Raw genomic sequence first — 18,621 nt, forward strand, 5'->3', positions numbered from 1 at the left:
GGAAATATTAGAACTTCTATTTATAATTTTCTTAAAACAATAAATAAAAACAAGCTGTACTAACATTTAATACACATGCTGATGGGGAGTAGTACATGTAAAGTACTCCTGCATAAATGCACAAAGATGGACAAGAACGAAGACAAAGTTAGTTCAACAGAAATTGAACCAGAGAAGTTACAGCCCGTTTGCCAGCCTAAGGGACAGAGGCTGTAAGCAGGGGTGCTACTCAAGAGTCTACATCCAAACATGGGAGCCCTCTGACCCCTCTCTCTGTGCAGCGAAACACCTCCCATGCAGGAGATTAGAGGGCACTACTAATGGAAGTGAATCATTCCAGCCAGGGCACCCCAATGATAAGGTGAGTTTGCAACAGTTCCACTTGTTGACAAGCCCTCTCCCTAACACAAATCCACAGAGAAAACTCCATTTCACTTTGAAGTCCACTCTTAAATATTAGCAGACAACCAGAGATAAGCAGAAATGTGAGGAAAGCCTCTAGCATGAAGGATGGGGACCAAAATAAAGAGCTTAAAGGGGTCACAGAATGTTGGGGGAAGGAAAGGGAAAAAAAAAAAAGTCCAAGATAGAAGTGCTGGCCAATTCAGTTCTTGGTGAGAGCTCTCTTCCAGGCTTGCAGACAGCCACCTTTTCACTGCATCCTCACGTGGCTTTTCCTCTGAGTGTGCACAGAGAGAAAGAGATCTCTTGTGTTTCTTCCTCTTCTCATAAAGGTACCAGGGCCCCACTTTTACGACATCGTTTAACCTTTATCACCTCCTCAAAGGCCCTATCTCCAAATATATTCACATTGGGGATTAGGGCTTCTATCAATAATATGAATTCTGGGGTGACACAAACACTCGGTCCATGACAAAAGGCATCAGTAGTAGCAACAGGATATTGAAAACCGACACGCGTGCAGCATTTTTTGGTTTACAAAATACTCTCACACCCTATTTATTTTCGAACTTCTCAGAAGAAGGTAAGGAGTAAAAGGATTATAACATCACACTGGCTGATGAGAAACTCTCAGGATTTTTTAAAGATGCAATTAAACCCGCTACCTTTCAGGAACTTTTAATTTCATACATATATAGGTTGGATTTCTTTATAAAAAAAGAAAAAAATCACATTAAATATGTATGTGAAACTCATTTTCTCATTCTAGCGAAGGAGATTTGGAAAAGTTGAATAATTATTTTTTCTCTCTCTCTCTTGCTTTCTTTTTTCTCTCTTCCCCACCCAATGCTAAAGCGTCTCCGTTTTCAATGCTGTGCTCCATCAATTAGACGCAGTACGGGTGTCATGCCCCCCTGCAATTTGTATCAGACCTCACAGGGCAAACGCGGTCATCTGGGGCTGTGCAGGGTGGGGTCACACACAGCCACTTGGGGCTTAGAGGTCTGGGTGAAGAAGATGCCCAACCCCCTCCAGGACCATACTCACGGGGGCGACGGAGCCCGCTCAAAAGGTCTCTGCACTTGAAGCCAGGCTGACCTCCCTGGCAGACAGGAAATGAAGCCTGGGCACCTCAGGTCAGTTTCTGGAATCCGCTCCACCTCTCGCCCAGACTCATCAGCTCCAGGCCCCACCTTGCAGGGACCCTCGCCTTTTCTCCTGCTCAGGGCCCAGCTCTTCCTTCTGCATCTGAGGGCTGGACTGGGCCTCCCTGGCCTCCCGGAGGAAGCCCTTGCAAAACGCGCTCTCCAGAAGGCTAGTCTTGAAACTTATCCTGAGAAGGAGAATCTCTGACACGATCTGGGAGTGTGTTTTTCAAGCAGATTTGGACATGTTCCCTAACTGCAGGCCTTCTCAGAGCCTTTGGTATGCTGATGTGCTGATTCACTGTAAGAAAACCATTAGAAGGTGTGCTTTTCCTAGACTCATGGCTGGGGACCCCTTTTGGGGAGTAGCCCCCCTTCTCATCCTCAGGGCTGGTGTCACTAGGAGCACAGTCTGGGAAACGCTGCCCTGGGAGCACGAACTATGCGTCCCCTCCTCCGCTCCCCTGCCCTGCGGGTCCCGCCCTTGGCCTGTCCAGATCTGCCCCAGCCCCCATCCTCTCGAAAGGACAGAGTGTGCTCAGGTGTACAGGCCTTGCACTTGCTGGGTCTTGATTCTCTGCTCTGCACCCAGGAAGCCCTTCAAGCAGCTGGGACTGGGCTGTGCAAGAGGACAAGCCAGACAGCAGCGCTCTGCTAGCAGACTGTCCCCTGGGTCTATCAGGACAGGCTTTACTAACAAGAAAAAAGAAACGATCTGTTATGGACTCGCCCAAGTCCTTCACTGCTCTGGCGTGGCTCTCAGAAAGCCTAACTGACTCTGTCAGCTGAGCAGAGGCGGCTTCCAGGGCCTGAGCCGAGCCCAAGACCACTGATCACCGAGTCTCCTGTTACCGCCAGCTCCTGGCCGGGGACGGTCATTAATCAGGAACTTCAGGGGCAGCTGGGGTGAGCGCGAGTTTATCAGTGAAGTTCACTGTGGAAGGTCTTGGGCAAGTTTCTGTGTAGGTTAGAAACAAGCATCCAGGTGTATTCTCAACCATCGTCATCATTAAAGGACACAGAGAGGTGGTGGCTGGGCTCCAGTGTCACCTGCTGAGCCACCGCTGCCCACACTCGCCACCTTGCTTACACCACGCCCCATCTCCTCGTATCTGGGCTGAGCGGGATTCAGTTGAACCAATGGAAGGTGGCGGGACAGACACTCTGCCAGCTCCAGGCCTAGGTCTCAGGGAGACCTGACAGCCCTGCTGTGTGAAGTGGGGACCCTGAGGCTCCAGGTCCAGGTACAAAGTCTGGCTGCCCTGCTGGAGGGATGCCACGGAGAGGCCACGCAGAGGGGCCACGGAGATGACACAGGCACACAGCATCCCGGCCGAGCCCAGCCTTCCTGGCCAAGCGGCCAAACAACAAAGAAGCTGTCTGCTTTGTTCCGATCCTGGCACACATCACAGGGGACGGAGATGAGCCATCCCCACCCCTCCCTGCCCGAGTTCCTGACCCACAGAATCCTGAGAAATCATAAACCTGGTTGTTTTCAGCCATGACCTTCTGGGGTAGTTTGTTAAGCAGCAATGACTAACTAAAACAGAGAGGAAGTGGGGGACCCGTGGTTTGGAGTCAGGGTTCCAGAAAACCAGAGGCACAGCCTGGGGCGTGCGGAGCGTGAGGTCAGAGAGGGAAGGAGGGATGAAGAATCAGCAGCAGACCCGGAGGGTAACTCTCACCACAGAGGGGGTTCAGACTCAGCAAAGAGGGGTGCTCTGTGCTCGGGCCGAGCCTGGGGGGCCGAGCAGGAAGAGAAGGGAGGGCAGGGTCTCCGGTTCAGCCACAGACAGGCCGAGAGCGGGGAGTCACGGCGGAGGCGGGATCGCCTGGCAGGGAGCCCCTGCCATCAATGAACATGGTCACCACCGTGCGCAGGGTCTCGGGGACCAAAGTCTCTCACACACACGCCAGCACTGCTGACCCTCACCCCAGGTCTGTGGACAACACCATCGCCCCATTTTATGGCTCAAGACACAGAGGCTCAGCTATTAAGTGACAGGCTGGGGTGCAGTACAGGGCAGAGGTCTGGTCAGGAAATCCAGCTGGTCCTGGGTGAGGCTGTGTGGCATGGCCCCATCATCCCCGGCAGTTAGAGATAAGCTATCATCACTCTTCATCACTTCTTCCCCTGGTTGTGGGTGAGGGTGCTTCTTCCCAAGGGTCCGATGGGAAATGCAGCCTCCCTTTCTTTAAAGGAGCTACCACGGGCGGCGTGGGCCTGCCTCCCAGCTCACCCCTGACCCATGCTGAACCTTGGACCACTTATCTGACCTGCCTGGGCTTCTGTTTCCTCCTCAGTGAATGGGGATGACAGCCTTTACCTCATAATGTGGTTTCCAGGGTGAATTGAGTTAATTTTTGTAAAGTACTTAGAGCGGTGCCTGGGCATAGTCAATGTTTTGTATCTGTTACGTAGGTAACCCCTGAGAGCTTCCTAGGTGGCTGCTAGAGCCTACCTGCCTCCAGGTGCGTCATCTTTCTGCAGGACCCCAGCCCTCCTTGGGGCATTTGCTCTTTATCAGGGTGAGGCAGGGACCCCTATAGGGAGTATGAAAAGGGTGTGGTGAGGTTGCCCTAAAATTATTCTCCCCTTGGGGGTCCCCTGGGTTCCTGCACGGTGTGTGGGGTGTCCCAACTCCAGGGAAAGGGCTCACGGTAAAAAGGAGCTGAAGCAAGAGGAACCTGCTCCGTGGGGCTCAGCCCCATCCTGCGTGTTAATGTAAAGTGGACAGTGCCACCCGTCACTGGGAGCACCTGTGCAGTTGGGTCCTGGTGGCCCTTCCTGTGAATGAGGTTTGAGAGCCCAGGACAAGCCCCCAGCCCCACGTTCTGTGGAAGGTGGGATAGCTAGAAGGCATTTTCATCGAGGCAATTTTCATCACAAAAATAATGCTACATACTGTGGTTGGCGTCTCTAAAGTCTTAGATCCACAAGAATATAACAAGCATGAGATAGCGAACGTGTATTAAGCACTGAATACGAGTGACTCTGTTTCATGTGCTTTCTCACTTTCCTTCCCCACAATAATCCTACCGGGTAGAGGCTGTCATATCTATATTTTACAGATGAGGAACCTAAAACTTAGGATAAGTAACTGGCCCAAGATCTTGAAGCTAACCTCAGAGCTGTTGCTCGAATCCACTTTGCGGTTGGTACTCTTACCCACTGTTGCATTATTATTGGTAATAAAGATAACACTTAAGTCAATACTAAAAACGACTGGGTTTTTGAGAATCCATTTCCACGTGGTTTGGCAGTGCCGCTGGTCACTCACTGTTAGTTCATTTGGCTGTGGTCAGGGCTGGGACGCAGGAAACAAAGGGACCTTGGTCACAAATGTAGGCTGTCCCCACAGAGGCTCGCTGCAGAATTGAGCCCCTGCTGGGTCCCTGAGGCTTTATCACCTTACACCATCCATCCCCACAGCTCTGCAAATAGAAATCAGACGAGAAAACCAACAAAAGTTCACCAGCCAGTAAGTGGCAGCTGGGACAGCAATGCAGGACGCCTGACTCCCAATCCCACCGTCGGAACCCGTGGAGAGATGTGGGCGACCGCACCTGTTCCTAGAGGTCCTGATGACCGAAAATGTTTAAAGCCAAGTGTAGGGCCTTCAAGGGGGAAGCGGGAGAGGACAGGGTGTCAGCCGAGTGACCTCTTAGAATCTGAATGTGCCGGTTACACTAGGGAAACCAAACCAGCTTAGCAGACGTTAACAATGAACACATTCCTTCTTTCATTTTAATTATTCAGTGCCTGTTCCATGCCAGGGTATTGGTTAGTAAACACTGTTTATCACATTTAATACCCACAATACAACTACAACGTGGATACTGTTTTTATCCCCACTTTACAGCCAAAGAGACGGATGTTCAGAGAGATAATTAATGTACCCACACCTGTCCCACCCCAAACCTGTGTTCTTTCCACTCCAGGTGTGTCAAGGGGTAAGAAGGGATGGGTTCATCCTCACAACTCTCAGAAGTATAAAGCCATCTTATTCTTATTTTTCAGGTAAGGAAAGTGAGGCTCAGTGAGGTTTATGGCTCCTTGAACGTTCCCTGATGTGAAGTGAAGGTTTTAGGATTTAAACCCAAAATGTTTCCTTTGCATTTTCCCCTTTAAGAGCAGGGATCCTGGCATACTCTGCTTTGGCATTCTACATGTCAATGTGGCCGACACAGGAAAACAGAACTACCATGTGATCCAGCAATTCCACCGCTGGGTATACATCCAAAGAAAACAAAACATTAATTCAAAAAGATGCATGTACTCTGATGTTCACAGCAGCACTATTTACAATAGCCGAGATATGGAAGCAGCCTAAGTACCCCTCAATAGAAGAATGGATAAAGAAGACGTGGCATATACATACATGATGGAATATTAGTCATAAAAAAGAATGAAACTCTGCCATGTGCAATAACAAGGATGGACCTCGCAGGAATTATACTTAGTGAAATAAGTCAGACAAGCCCAGTACTCTATGTTATCATTTATATGTGGAATCTAAAAATAAAACAAATGAATAAATAAAACAGAAAACACAGATACAGAGAAGAAAACATGGTTACCAGTGGGGAGAGGGAAGTGGGGAGGGGCAAGTTAGGGATATGGGATTAAGAGGTGCAAACTATTATGTGTAAAGTAAATAAGCCAGCAGGATATATTGTACAGCACAGGGAATACGGCCAGTATGTTGTAGTAAGTGGAGAATAATAGGAGAATAATCCACTTAAGTGGAGAATAATCTATAAAAATATTGAATCACTATGTTGTACACCTGAAACTAATATGATATTGTATATCAAGTATACTACAATTTTTAAAAAAACATATGGGGGACTTCTCTCATGGCGCAGTGGTTAAGAATCCGCCTGCCAATGCAGGGGACACGGGTTCCAGCCCTGGTCCAGGAAGATACCACATGCCACGGACCAGCTAAGCCCGTGCGCCACAACTACTGAGTCTGCGATCTAGAACCCACGAGCCACAAGTACTGAACCCATGTGCCACAACTACTGAGCCCACGAGCCACAACTACTGAAGCCCGCAAAGCTAAAGCCCGTGCTCTGCAACAAGAGAAGCCACCACAATGAGAAGCCCGTGCACCACAACTAAGAGCAGCCCCCGCTCGCTGCAACTAGAGAAAGCCTACGTGCAGCAACGAAGACCCAACACAACCAAAAATAAATAAATAAATTTATTACAAAAAAACAAACAAAAAAAACATGTGGGCGAGGGACCCCGGCAGCCCACAGCTTCCTTCCTCTCCACCATGAACGCCTGGAGCTTTGTTTTTTCCCACACGTGGTATCTCTGGGACTGAGTGTTTCTTTCTACATGTGACCCTTCCCCCAGTAGGACGCCTTTTGTCACTCTCTAATGGCCTATTCACAGTACCTCTCCACGTCTTTTATTTTTTTTTGACTTCAAAAACATCTATGTTTCACTCAGCCAAAAATTTTGCTCACTAATTCATCTTCTGTCTTGCAAGAAAGCCAAATGGGGATGAGATACAATTATTTGTAGATTTCCAGCCAGCCCATATGTCTCCCACTGTGAGAGTTGGGTTCTCCTCATGGGCATTCTTTGTTTTTAGCAGAATTGCCTTCTGGGACAGTGACCTGGTTTACCATTCTAAAGAACAAGCACAATACATCTTTTATCTCTCAGTGCATTTTAGCCAAAATCCTTAAATCCTCTCCGTAGCTAAAGTCTGAGGCCCACGACGGCTACCGTGACTAAGAATGATATTGGTTTGTCCTCAGCTGACATAAGTGGAACAGACCTGCCACACAGTCACATCAGCCCCAGTTCTGCCGTGGAGGAGAGATGATTCCTGTCATCACGGTTAGCAGGGAAATGTTTGGGGTACACTTCAGACTCTAGGACAACTGCTTTTTACAAGGGTCTGTGGATTGAATGCAGGCATTCTAAGAACATGAATGGGGGAAAAAATTCTACCTTCATTTTCGTTCATTTCTAACTGAAATTTAGCATTCCTTTCAATTATGAAAGTAAGCAATAAACCAGAGTGGTATAAATAGTAACGCAGCTGTCACCAATACACATGCAGATATTTTTATATTATACAACAGTTGTTGCAGATATAGCAAAATACTGTATACACCCGCTGCTACTTCAAACTTAGGGAAGATATTTTATCTATACTAGATTGGGTTATTAAATTCATTAAAAGAAAGCACATGTTGTATTAGATCACAAATGGGGGGTTTAAACATTAAATATATTATTATATATATCTACATATATAGATATATCATAGAGGTACATAGATATAATATATAATACTTACGTTTTACATTTTGTTATCCTACGTGTTTTATTTTGTGCATTAACAATCATCACTTTGAGAAGGGGTCCCTAGGCTTCATCAGACCACTAAAGGGACCCATGGCATAACAGTGGTTAAGACCTGCTGCTCTAAGGGAAGACTGAGGCACTTATACCCCCTCCCCAACAGGAGGTGGAGAAACAAGGAATGATGAGGACGAAGGGAGCACGAGCAACGGAAACGCTACCAGAGGAACGAAGCGGCCCAGCAACGGAACGAGAAACAGAGCTTTCCAAAACCATTCCAGGAACACGGCACATAAAACTGAGTGAAGCAGAGATTTTAAAAGAAGAATGGTGGCGCAGTGGCTGAGAGTCCGCCTGCCGATGCAGGGGACGCGGGTTCGTGCCCCGGTCCGGGAGGATCCCACATGCCGCAGAGCGGCTGGGCCCGTGAGCCATGGCCGCTGAGCCTGCGCGTCTGGAGCCTGTGCTCCGCAACGGGAGAGGCCACGACGGTGAGAGGCCCACGTACCACAAAAAAAAAAAAAAAAAAAACAAATCTTGAAACCCTCTATACGCAAATATCCACTGTGAGATAAACACTGACGAGCTTGAAGAATGGCCCGCCACCAAGGACCCGAGTGGCCCTGCTTCCGACCCAAGACTCCACAGAAGGGCAGCCTCAGCCAGAACCTGCCGAGGCCAAGGCCAGAACGAGGGGAGTTCTGGGGTTTTCACTGGATCCTACTGTGGAATGACAGGACCTAAGTGCCCTGGCGGACCAAAAGCAGTGGAGGTTGGGATCTGGGTGCTGGAACTCTGCATCACTCCTGGGCTCCAGCCCAGCGCTTTCACGGCAGAAGGGGAGCCACCCAGTGACCATCCACACCCCAGGAACGGCCCAGAGCTGGCACCCCGCTGAGGCAACCTGGGGGGCATCAGGGCACAGTGCCAGCCCAGAGGGCTGAGTCATGGCGGCTGTCAGAGCCCGTCCACGCCCTCTCCATTTCCCCTTCGGTTATTACATCAGGTCAGACATAGCCTTTCAATACTGACTCAACTGAGGGAGCCCTGGGGCTGACACCGTCTCCCCTGCTTTCTGCGTCTTCTCCATCCCTCTCACTACGGCAAGGAGAAGGAGTGGGACCTTGTCGAAGGCTGGGCTCCCGTAGAAGCAGACCCTGAGGCCAGGTGCAGGGTAGAGGAGTGGGGAGGACAACAGGGAAGGGAAGGTGGCCAAACAGGACCATGTAACCGAGCCAGCTCTGTCCCACTGGGGGAACTCTGGAAGCCCGCAAAAGACACACAAGTCAGAGCCATCCCACCTAAGCAGCTAGAGATGCTGCGGCATTGATCCACCATGTTTCCTCAGTGCCTGCTTGAAGGATGACAAAGGGTGGTGGCGGTGCTTAATTCTCTGGCAGCAGCAAGAGAGAATTCACCAGGCCAGAAACGCAGGTGCTGGCATCTGGAAGTCAGCTGCTAGGTACTAAAGAGGGACAGGTGAGGGGATGGCGCAGGGCACCAGCACCAGGGCTGCAGAGCTAAGATTTGCTGAGTTCTTGTTAGGTACCACATGCTAAACACTCCACAAACTTTCTTTCTTGTCATCATTCCAGTAACCGCGTGCAACTAGTTTTGCTAGCTCCACTTTACAAAGGAAGAAATAGAAGCCCCGCCCCGCTGTCCGAGGTCAAACCAATAAAATGCAAAACTGAGAACTGATCGCAGGCTTGTCTGGCTTGAATACAGAGCCTTGATTTTTCTACTAAGCCGTACCTCCTCTATAGTTTCAGAAGGCCCTGGTGCAAGGCCAGCGTCATGGGCATGTGACCCACGTGTTCACCCAGGATCCCGGTTCAAAAGGGCTCCAAGCTTGTTTGAAAGCTTTGAGATTTCACTATCTGGAAATTTAGTAACTTTTGAACAACTGTCCCTGTATTTCCATTTTGCACTGACGACAAATTATATAGCAGGTGCTGACTCGGCCTTGCCTACCTAAGTTCTAGTTTACTTAAGAAATGCATCTCAAACTCTTAGTCACTCAAAATCTGACTATACAGAATTCATTGAGAAATCCCTGCCACTTGGATAACAATCTTCCTCCCCAAAGTTCCAGCGAGAATTAACAGGTGATAATGGTTTAACAGCACACTCCCAGCAACAAAGACAGGCCAAATTATTTCTCAACAGCCCTGGCTGTTACTTTAATCTTCTTACTTCTTCCTTGGGTCAGAGCACAGCAGTTAATGACCTGTAATAAATCCTAGAAACTGTGACTTGAAAGCCACGGGAGGCCCAGGGAGGAAACAGATCTGTATTTTCTTTGAGAGGTGGTATCTAGGTTACCTGGGCCCAGCAAGAATTCCTCGACATTAAGGCTCTTCTTTAAGGCTCTTTTTCTTTTAAGACCCACCTCGACATCTCTACCGTCTCACCCAGGGGCTTACATTTTTTCTCTTAATCACCTGTACCTACCCTTTTCTCTAACCTTTCAAGACAGCTTTGCTTTTTAAAGTGCAATGGCTGGATTATCTGACAAAGGTGATGGTAGATGTGGTGTCAGAGGGGAACCGTCCCAAAGCCTGGTGATGTGGTCCCCCAAGTCACATGCTGGGGTTGCAGCCATCACCCTGTGGCACCTGGACACACCTCTCCAACCCCACCCAACGACGTGCGTGTGATTCCAGAAGGATCTCTTGAGGCCACCATGCTCCATATACACCTTTACAGTTGCAAGTCCCCATTCGGCTAAACCTTCTCTACTTACAGACAGATCTATGTGATACAAGCTAAGTTTGAATTACTCTCCAGTCAGCCTGGGAAAGTGCATAAACAAAGCTCCTTTTTCCTCTCCAGCAGCATCCCTGGAGAGCACCTAAGGGAATTCCTCGGGGGAAACAGGTACGCAATCCCTTAACCTCGGTTCCAATATCAACAAAGCTCAGAAAACTTTATCTCAACTTATTTGGTCAAAACCTGACCCACACTTAACTGAAGCTGAATACTGTCTTTACCCCTTTTAATACGAATATTCCCACTTTCACCACAGAAACATGAACGTATTTGACTATAGGGAACTACCCCAGACCTACTGCAGCTGTTACACGATGCAGAATAAATGCACCATACTCCTTCCAAAATCTGAAAAATTCTGAATTCCACAGCACGTTGTTCCCTGGGGTTTTAGCTAAGGGATCGTACCACTTCCCACCCCAAACACTGCAGTCACTGGACACCTGCAGTGTAGGGCATCGAATCAGGCAGTCCCTAGTCCAAGAACCTGGGAACCTGAGAAGGGGTGAGACACACTGTTGGTTCGAAACCCAGGGAGTCCCAGGGTGAAGTCCCAAACTGGCCCCTCGGCAAGGAGAAGCCAGAGAAAGAGTCAGACCACCCCAGATTGTTGGACGGCAGGTTTAGTAAGGAAGAGGATTTACATACCAGGCCTGCTGTGGGTGCCGCAAATCGAGTAGATCTCTGCAGCTGATGCCAGGATCTTCGGTTTGTAGAGAGGCCTTAACTGGATTTAGTCGCATATTCAGCCCAGATGGCCTCAGCAGCACCCGGCTCTCTCAGGGCTGCGGGCATCCTTGCAGACGGCTCCCACCGTGGGGCCCCTGGGCAGAACTACATGCCAGGGACAGGGAGGGGGTGACGGGCCCAGGTCCAGCTCGCAGGTCAACTGGTGATCAGTCCCACCGTCTCCGGGACCTCCTCCAGCATGCACCCATACATAACCAGCCTACACAGTAGGACACGGTCATTCTGGTTTGGGGAGCCCAGGGGGTGCTTCGTGGAGGAGATTTAAGTGGCCTAGACGATGGCCTGGGAAGGGAAAGCCATTCCCGGGTGTGCAGGGGCACGGAGGCGGCATGCTGTAGGGGAAATGTGGGCTCGGGGAGCTCGCTTCTACAAGAGCCAAAGGCCGGAGGGGCAGTAGGAAATAAGGTTGGAAAAGTCACATCGGGAAGTCCTTGAGTCCACGCTGAGGCAAAGCCTGGTGACGCTTCTGGGGCTGTTTTCGAGAAGTTAAATTCTGGTAAAGCCGGGAAGAGCCCAGAGTGGGTGACTGGCCGGGAGGCGCCCGCAGGAACCCAGCGGGAAGATGATTAAGGCCGCGGCTGGTGCAGTCCGGAGGAGCTATGACTGAAAGGAGACTTCACGGTACAAGGAAACGGGTCAGGGAGACAAGGGGAACCCGGTTCCCAGGACCCAGGAGCCCGCCGTTTGAGCCGCAGGAGGTGGGGGCCGAAGCCCACGGGGCGCCCCGCCTCTTCCCGGCTTCGCATCATCTGGCGCACGCGCTGTGTCTCCCCGGCCCGGTCCGGCGTCAGCCAAGCTCTTCGTTTGTATTTCGCGTGTAACTCACCCAGGGACGCTTCATTGTTTAAATCTCAATTACTCCGGGTTCCGGAGAAGTCTGTTTAACTACACACACACACTCTCTCTCTCTCTCTCTCTCTCTCAGGTCCAAGAAGAGAACTTCCTGAAAGGTCAATATTAAGATGATCTCAGAAACAAGAAGCACCCGGAATGGAAGGGTCCCCACTTCGGACGGGAGAGACATCTTTGCTAAGCAGACAGGTGTAAACCATCTGTTACCTGCTGGGCTCGATCTTAACGCTCTTCACGTGGGGCTCAGAACCGAGGCCTTCTCCCTCTTACCTTCAAGCATCCCCATCCTGAATTCACACTGATGCCACTTAAATCGTTTGCTTCCTTGTGGCTTTTCTATCTGCCCCTTTTCCTCATAGTCTATGTAAAGCTGGAAGATGAACCTCATCTTTTTCGCAATGTAATTTGAGAGAATTTGCATGATACCCGCAGTAACAAGTGGGTCCTGAATTATGTATGACCCCCTCTAATGGGCCAGAGCTTGTTTGGAAAGCATGATCTTATAAACTACTGGGTTTGCTTTTTATGGCAAATTGAACACCATTCCCCTCTCTTGCTTTACATATTCTCCTAATTAGGCGACGTAAAATAGATTTTCGACCCGAAAAATGTGCTTTCCAAGAGCCCACATTTGTATGGAAAATTAAGCTCATTTCAGTCAGCTGCACCCTCTAATTTAGAGCTGTTGTCAGCATAAAGTGTCATCATAAAAGATTTCTCCTTCAGGAGCTCTTACGCCATCAGGATCTTAAGGTGGTATTCTCAACTTCAGGAGGGACAGTGAGGTTTGCTCCTCAGGTGGTCTCAGAAAGTCTGGCATGAGACTTGGGTTTCACTAAGCATGATTTAAATTTGGTCCGTATTTTGCTTATCTATTCCTCGGGAGGCAGAGTGAGTTTGACGTTAATAATAATTGCTACTCCTTCTTGAACCTGACTGTGCTCCAGGCGGGCGAGCCAGCTGCTTTTGTGATGCTGTCTTGGAGATGAGGTGGGTCCTGGGTGGCACCTGGTCCTTCAGCAGTGACGGAGCATCCATCCTAGGGGTCTCAGGGGAGCCAAAGTTGTAGTGGCCCTTCTGGCCCTTCTTTACGGGTGTGCAGAGGGGCAAGAAGTAGGGGAAGCAGTTGGGGGGAGGGTGTGAAGAGGTGTGAGTATTCCAGGGGTGGGGGCAGTAGAGGGAATATGTAAGGATCGGGACCCTAGGAGGTCTTCCCAGAATAGAACCCCACCCATGTCCTCCACCTGCCTTTTGTCTGTAGGAAAACTTTAGTCAAAGAATAACTTTAATCAGAAAAGTGAAAAAATGCAGAAAGAAAGGAATAGAGTCAAGCAAGATAATATAATAATACTTTAGCCATTAAACAAAGTCAGGGACTTTTCGTTCCTCCTCAAGGTCTACAGATAATATTCTGAGCCATGTCCTTTGAGCTGTTTTGCAGATGCTGAAAGCCACACCAGGTGGGAGAAGTTAACTGCTGCCCACAAGCAGACCCCAGACCAGCTGGAACCAGAAGGTTAATGATGTTGACCCCTGATGACCTCACCACCAACCAATCAGAAGAATGTCCACGAGCTGATCACGCCCTGATCTTTGAACACTGTAAGACTCCTCATTGCTCCCCTCTAGGGCAGGACACACAGTCTTGAGGGCATTAGCCCACTGTGGCCCCCTTTGCCTGGCAAAGCAATAAAGCTGTTTCTTTCTGCTTCACCCAAAACTCTCACCGAGATTTAATCCAGCACCAACGTGCAGAGGCCGAATTTTGGCAACAGGAAGACTTACTATCCAGAAAGTATCGAAGCTCTGTGAGCCTGGGTAGTGGAGTCCCTGATTTCTGATCTCACTCCAAGCAGGGAGACACTCTTCTTTCAGACCTCAAAGTTGCTTATAGGATGAGATATACCTGCTTGTCTTTCTGTGCCACTCAAGACCTTAGTCCTGATTATCTGCTAAAAAATACTGTGAACAAGAAACTTCACCTCCCCCAGGTCAAGAAGCTCTTGCAGCAAAGTCCATCCCACATCCAGCAGAACCAAGAGATGTGAGACAGAAATGCAGGAGCTTCTTTGAACATAGCTCTGGCTCAGCAACACCCTGCAATTTACAATTCCTGTAATTTACGATTCCAAGCAGAAAAACTTTTCTGAATAAAACATCTGCATCCAGGTTCATGGCTCCTTCAGTTTTCTCCAAGAGCAATGGGAGGAGGGCCTTTGTGTAACTAACAAGCCTCTCTGGAGATTTCTCTGGAAGGAAAGCATAATCTTTGGCCAGGGAAATTCACTTTACTACCCCTGAGAGGAGAAACGTGCTCACAGCTACTCACCAAGATTCCAGAATAAGTCTTAGGACCCAGAATAAGCCTGCCAGCACCACCACCAACACTGCCCCTGACACATGATAACCCAGCATCAGAGGCTTGTCTGACAAGTGCAAGTACAGGGAAGGGCAGGGCCCTGGGACAGAGCACGGGCTAGAGACCTGACCCAGATTTGGGACTGGAGGAGGTCACACCTGAGCAGAGATTGGAGGGTGGGTGGCAGTCAGGTGGAGGACAAGAGAAGGAACAAAAATTTCAGGCAGAGGAAACAGCAAGTGCTGTACCTCCCCTCGGAGAAAAAGAGTCCAGAGCTTTCTAGAATCTGAAAGAGGTTCAGCGAGCCTTAAGGGAGGAGCCCAAGGATGGTTCTGGAGAGGTAAGGAGGGTCCAGATTATGGAAGGTGGGGAAGGTCAAGGTATGACGTTTGGAAGGGGTCCATGAAGCATTTTAGGTAGAAGCGGGATGTAATCCGATTTGCCTTTGGCAAGAGTCATGATTAGAACTCATGGAGCATTTTACTCTGCACCAGGACCTGGGCTCTGTGCTTTCCAAGTACTACCCCATTCATCCTGGGGAACAGCCTGGAGTAATAACAGAGAGAGGGATCTAGAAGCAGATCCCCAGGCCACACACCTGTGAGGGAATCCCAGGCTCCTGGCTCTCTGAGCTGAGACCTCAGAACTGAACCCGCAGACCTTCTGTGTCTTCAAAACAATATTAAATAAATACATACACCAAGAAACAGAAAAGACAATACCAATATTCAGTAGATGCTCATTTCACGGCTAATTTCTCCAGACTCAGAACTATCACTTCTGTGCAGTCGCTGAAATAGACTCAATCAAATAATAAAGAGCAATTAGAAGCTGTGAAGAAGAAAGAGCGGGATAATTAAGGCCCATTACTTAGCTCAGCCTGAAACAAAGAAGTCGCTCAAAGAATTCACCTTTTCCTTAAAGGAAAAAGAGAAAGAGAAGGCAGGTTTTAGTTTTCTCTCGTTTGCCTTTGAGATGTCAAACTTATTTTTCACATCTTAATTTTTCTGCTGAGTTTTTGTTAGTTCGTGGAGGAGCACTGATTCCGCTCAAGTGCCCTGGCATGGATTTCGGGGAAAAGGCCAGTGTGAGACACAAGACAAGGAGGGATGTCCTGCCTCTCGTGCGAGGCTTCGACCATGGCCTGACAATGACCCAGCTGTTCCTCTCCAATTGACTTTTTCCCCTAAAATGTCAAGAACACAGGCCATTATCATCTTTTTGAAAAATAAGTTGTTGTTTTTTTTTTTGTGGTATGTGGGCCTCTCACTGTTGTGGCCTCTCCCGTTGCGGAGCACAGGCTCCGGACGTGCAGGCTCAGCGGCCATGGCTCACGGGCCCAGCCGCTCCGCGGCATGTGGGACCTTCCCAGACTGGGGCACGAACCCGTGTCCCCTGCATCGGCAGGCGGACTCTCAACCACTGCACCACCAGGGAAGCCCCCCAAAATAAGAAGTTTTTAAAACTACCAGGGAGCCTGGGGTAGACAGCTGCCTGCCATCTTGGGAAAAGCAACGGGGAAGAAGGAGGGGCACTAGGAACCTCTGATTTCACAAACATTCCTGGTCCTTCTGCCTTGAGCTGAAGCTCAGAGCTTGACCCAGTGTTCAGTCACTGTTAAAGGATGATTTTAAGACAGTAAATGTGATTTTGATCTGGGTTAGTTTTTTACTTTCTGATTTTTTTTTACTTTTTTATCTTCTGTGATGTGTATGTGTGTGTGTCTGGTGTGTCTGGTGTGTGTGTGTGTGCATGTATGTGTGTGTGCGTGTGTGCGCACACTATATGGAAAACCACCTCAGATCCTCTGTGGAATTGGGCAGGAATAAGATATTTTAGAAACCGGAAATTCCTGCTGCCTGCTGCAATCACTATGTTTTAGCCCCATTCATGAATCACATATAAGAGACCACGTCCCGTTAAATGGAGCAAGGGTCCTCACCTTTCCAAACAGTCCTTCATCTAAGAACAGAAGTTACGGGGGAGGCACCAAGGAGAGGGGTTGCATTTTTTTCTCCCAGAGAACCTCTCCCAAAGCCCTCCTGACATCAACAAGCCTGCTTCCCAAAGTCATCCCGATGTGACTTAGACATTCTTCCCACAGACTGAGCTCTATTTTCCCTCTCCATGAATCTGGGCAGGTCTGTGGCTATGGTGTGAGTGATGCTATGTGACTTCCAAGACCGGGTCATAAAGGTGATATGACCTCTGTCTGCTCAGCTCGTTTTGGGACACTTGCTCTTGAAAGGCAGCCACCATGCTGTGAGGAAGCCCAAGCAGCCACATGGAGAGGCCATGTGTCAGCGCTGTGGCCAATAGCCCTCACTGGCTGTTCCAGCCAACTATGAGAAAAATGAGCAGTGAGCTTTCAGATAATTCTAGTTTCTAGCTGTCAAGTCAGCCCGACCTTCCAGTCTTCCCAGCAGGGGCCCCAGACAGCATGGAGCAGAAACAGTCCTTCCCACTGTGACCTTTCCAAATTCCTGACCCTGGGGATCTGTGAACATAATACATGGGTGGTTGTCTGACAGCTTTGTTTGGGGTGTTCTGTAATGCAACATTAGCAACTGGGACACAGTGAAGGGGAAGGGAACACCGAATTTCCTGGGATTATAGAGTGTTACCATTTAGTGACCTCAAACAAGTCATTTAACCTCTATGGGACTCAGGCTCCTTTTGTAAATGGCAATAATGTTGATATCTATCTTACAGGGCCTTGTTCAGGGTTATACAAAATTCTGTGCAGAAAACATTTGACAAATATAAGGAAACACTATTCAAATAGGAAGGATTATTATTTTTCCATTTCAGGAAGATCTGCAGTGATCCAATGGCAAATTCAGCAGGAATCCTGCATGGTCCTAGGTGATGATGATGCTGGGTGGGGTCCCTGGGGCAGATGCCTCTCAACTTTAACTGTGACCTAAAAGGTAGTCACGAAAATCCAGAAATAAAGTGAAAATGTATATGAAATGCATTTCATTTTACAGTCCTACTAAATAGGGTTGCTCAGGGCATTAAATTGTATAACACGGTCACATTAAGGTTGAAAATAAAGCATTTCTTAGGGGAGCTCTGGAGTCCTAACTCACAGCCAGGCTTATTCCTACCCCAGGTAGGAGACCAGAGGGACTCTTCACCAGGAAAGATGTGTAGGATCTGGGATTTAGGAAGTGGTCAGTAAATGTAAACTACTACTTTTGGTGCAGTTTGAAATGGTCTTATTTCTGTGAAAAATATTTCTTTTGGAGGAAATGCCTCTCAGGATTTTTTCTGGATAAATTGGCTCTCTCTGTCTCTGTCTCTCTCTTCCATCCTCCCCCTCCCTGTACTCTCCCCTCCTCTTCCCTCTCTCCTTTCCCATCCTCTCCCTCCGTAAGTTTCCACAATTTTGAGTTTTGAGCTGACACAACCCTCTACTGTGACTTTTTTCCCTCTTCAAACTCAGCACCCGTGTGTGGAGTGTTTTCCCTGAGCTCAGCACTTTGACACACGCTGGTTCGTTGAACCCTGGTGACTCATGAGGTAGTGACCATTGCTTCCATTTTACAGATGAGAATAGTGAGGCTCAGGGAGATTCAGGATTTACCATCAGTGGTAGAACTAGGATTGAAGGCCAGGCCTCTGACTCCACTGTTCTTTCTGCTCCACTCCAAGTAGGTGGAGGGCGCTTATCTCTTGATCTACTTCTAAACCATATTCTAGAGGCTTGGGATGATGTCATTCTGTTTTAAATAACTTCATATAACTTCATTTAAATAACTGCCTCCAAATGCCGTGGGGGAAGGCATTTGCAAGTTGGTTTCATGAAGGCTAGACTCATTTGGATGAAGAACCAAGATACTTTATGTATGACGTTAACAGAATCGATTATCAGCAAAGCTTGTTTTTTTTATAACAGGGACGATCTCTATACTTAGGCCAAATGGAGAGGCAAGAACTCAAAACTTGTGTCCCCTTTCCCAGGTAAAACCTGCCCCTCAACAGGAAAGGGGAGTGGGTGCTAGAGA

This window comes from Grampus griseus (assembly GCF_964374135.1).
Source record: "Grampus griseus genome assembly, chromosome: 15".
Taxonomy (NCBI): domain Eukaryota; kingdom Metazoa; phylum Chordata; class Mammalia; order Artiodactyla; family Delphinidae; genus Grampus; species Grampus griseus.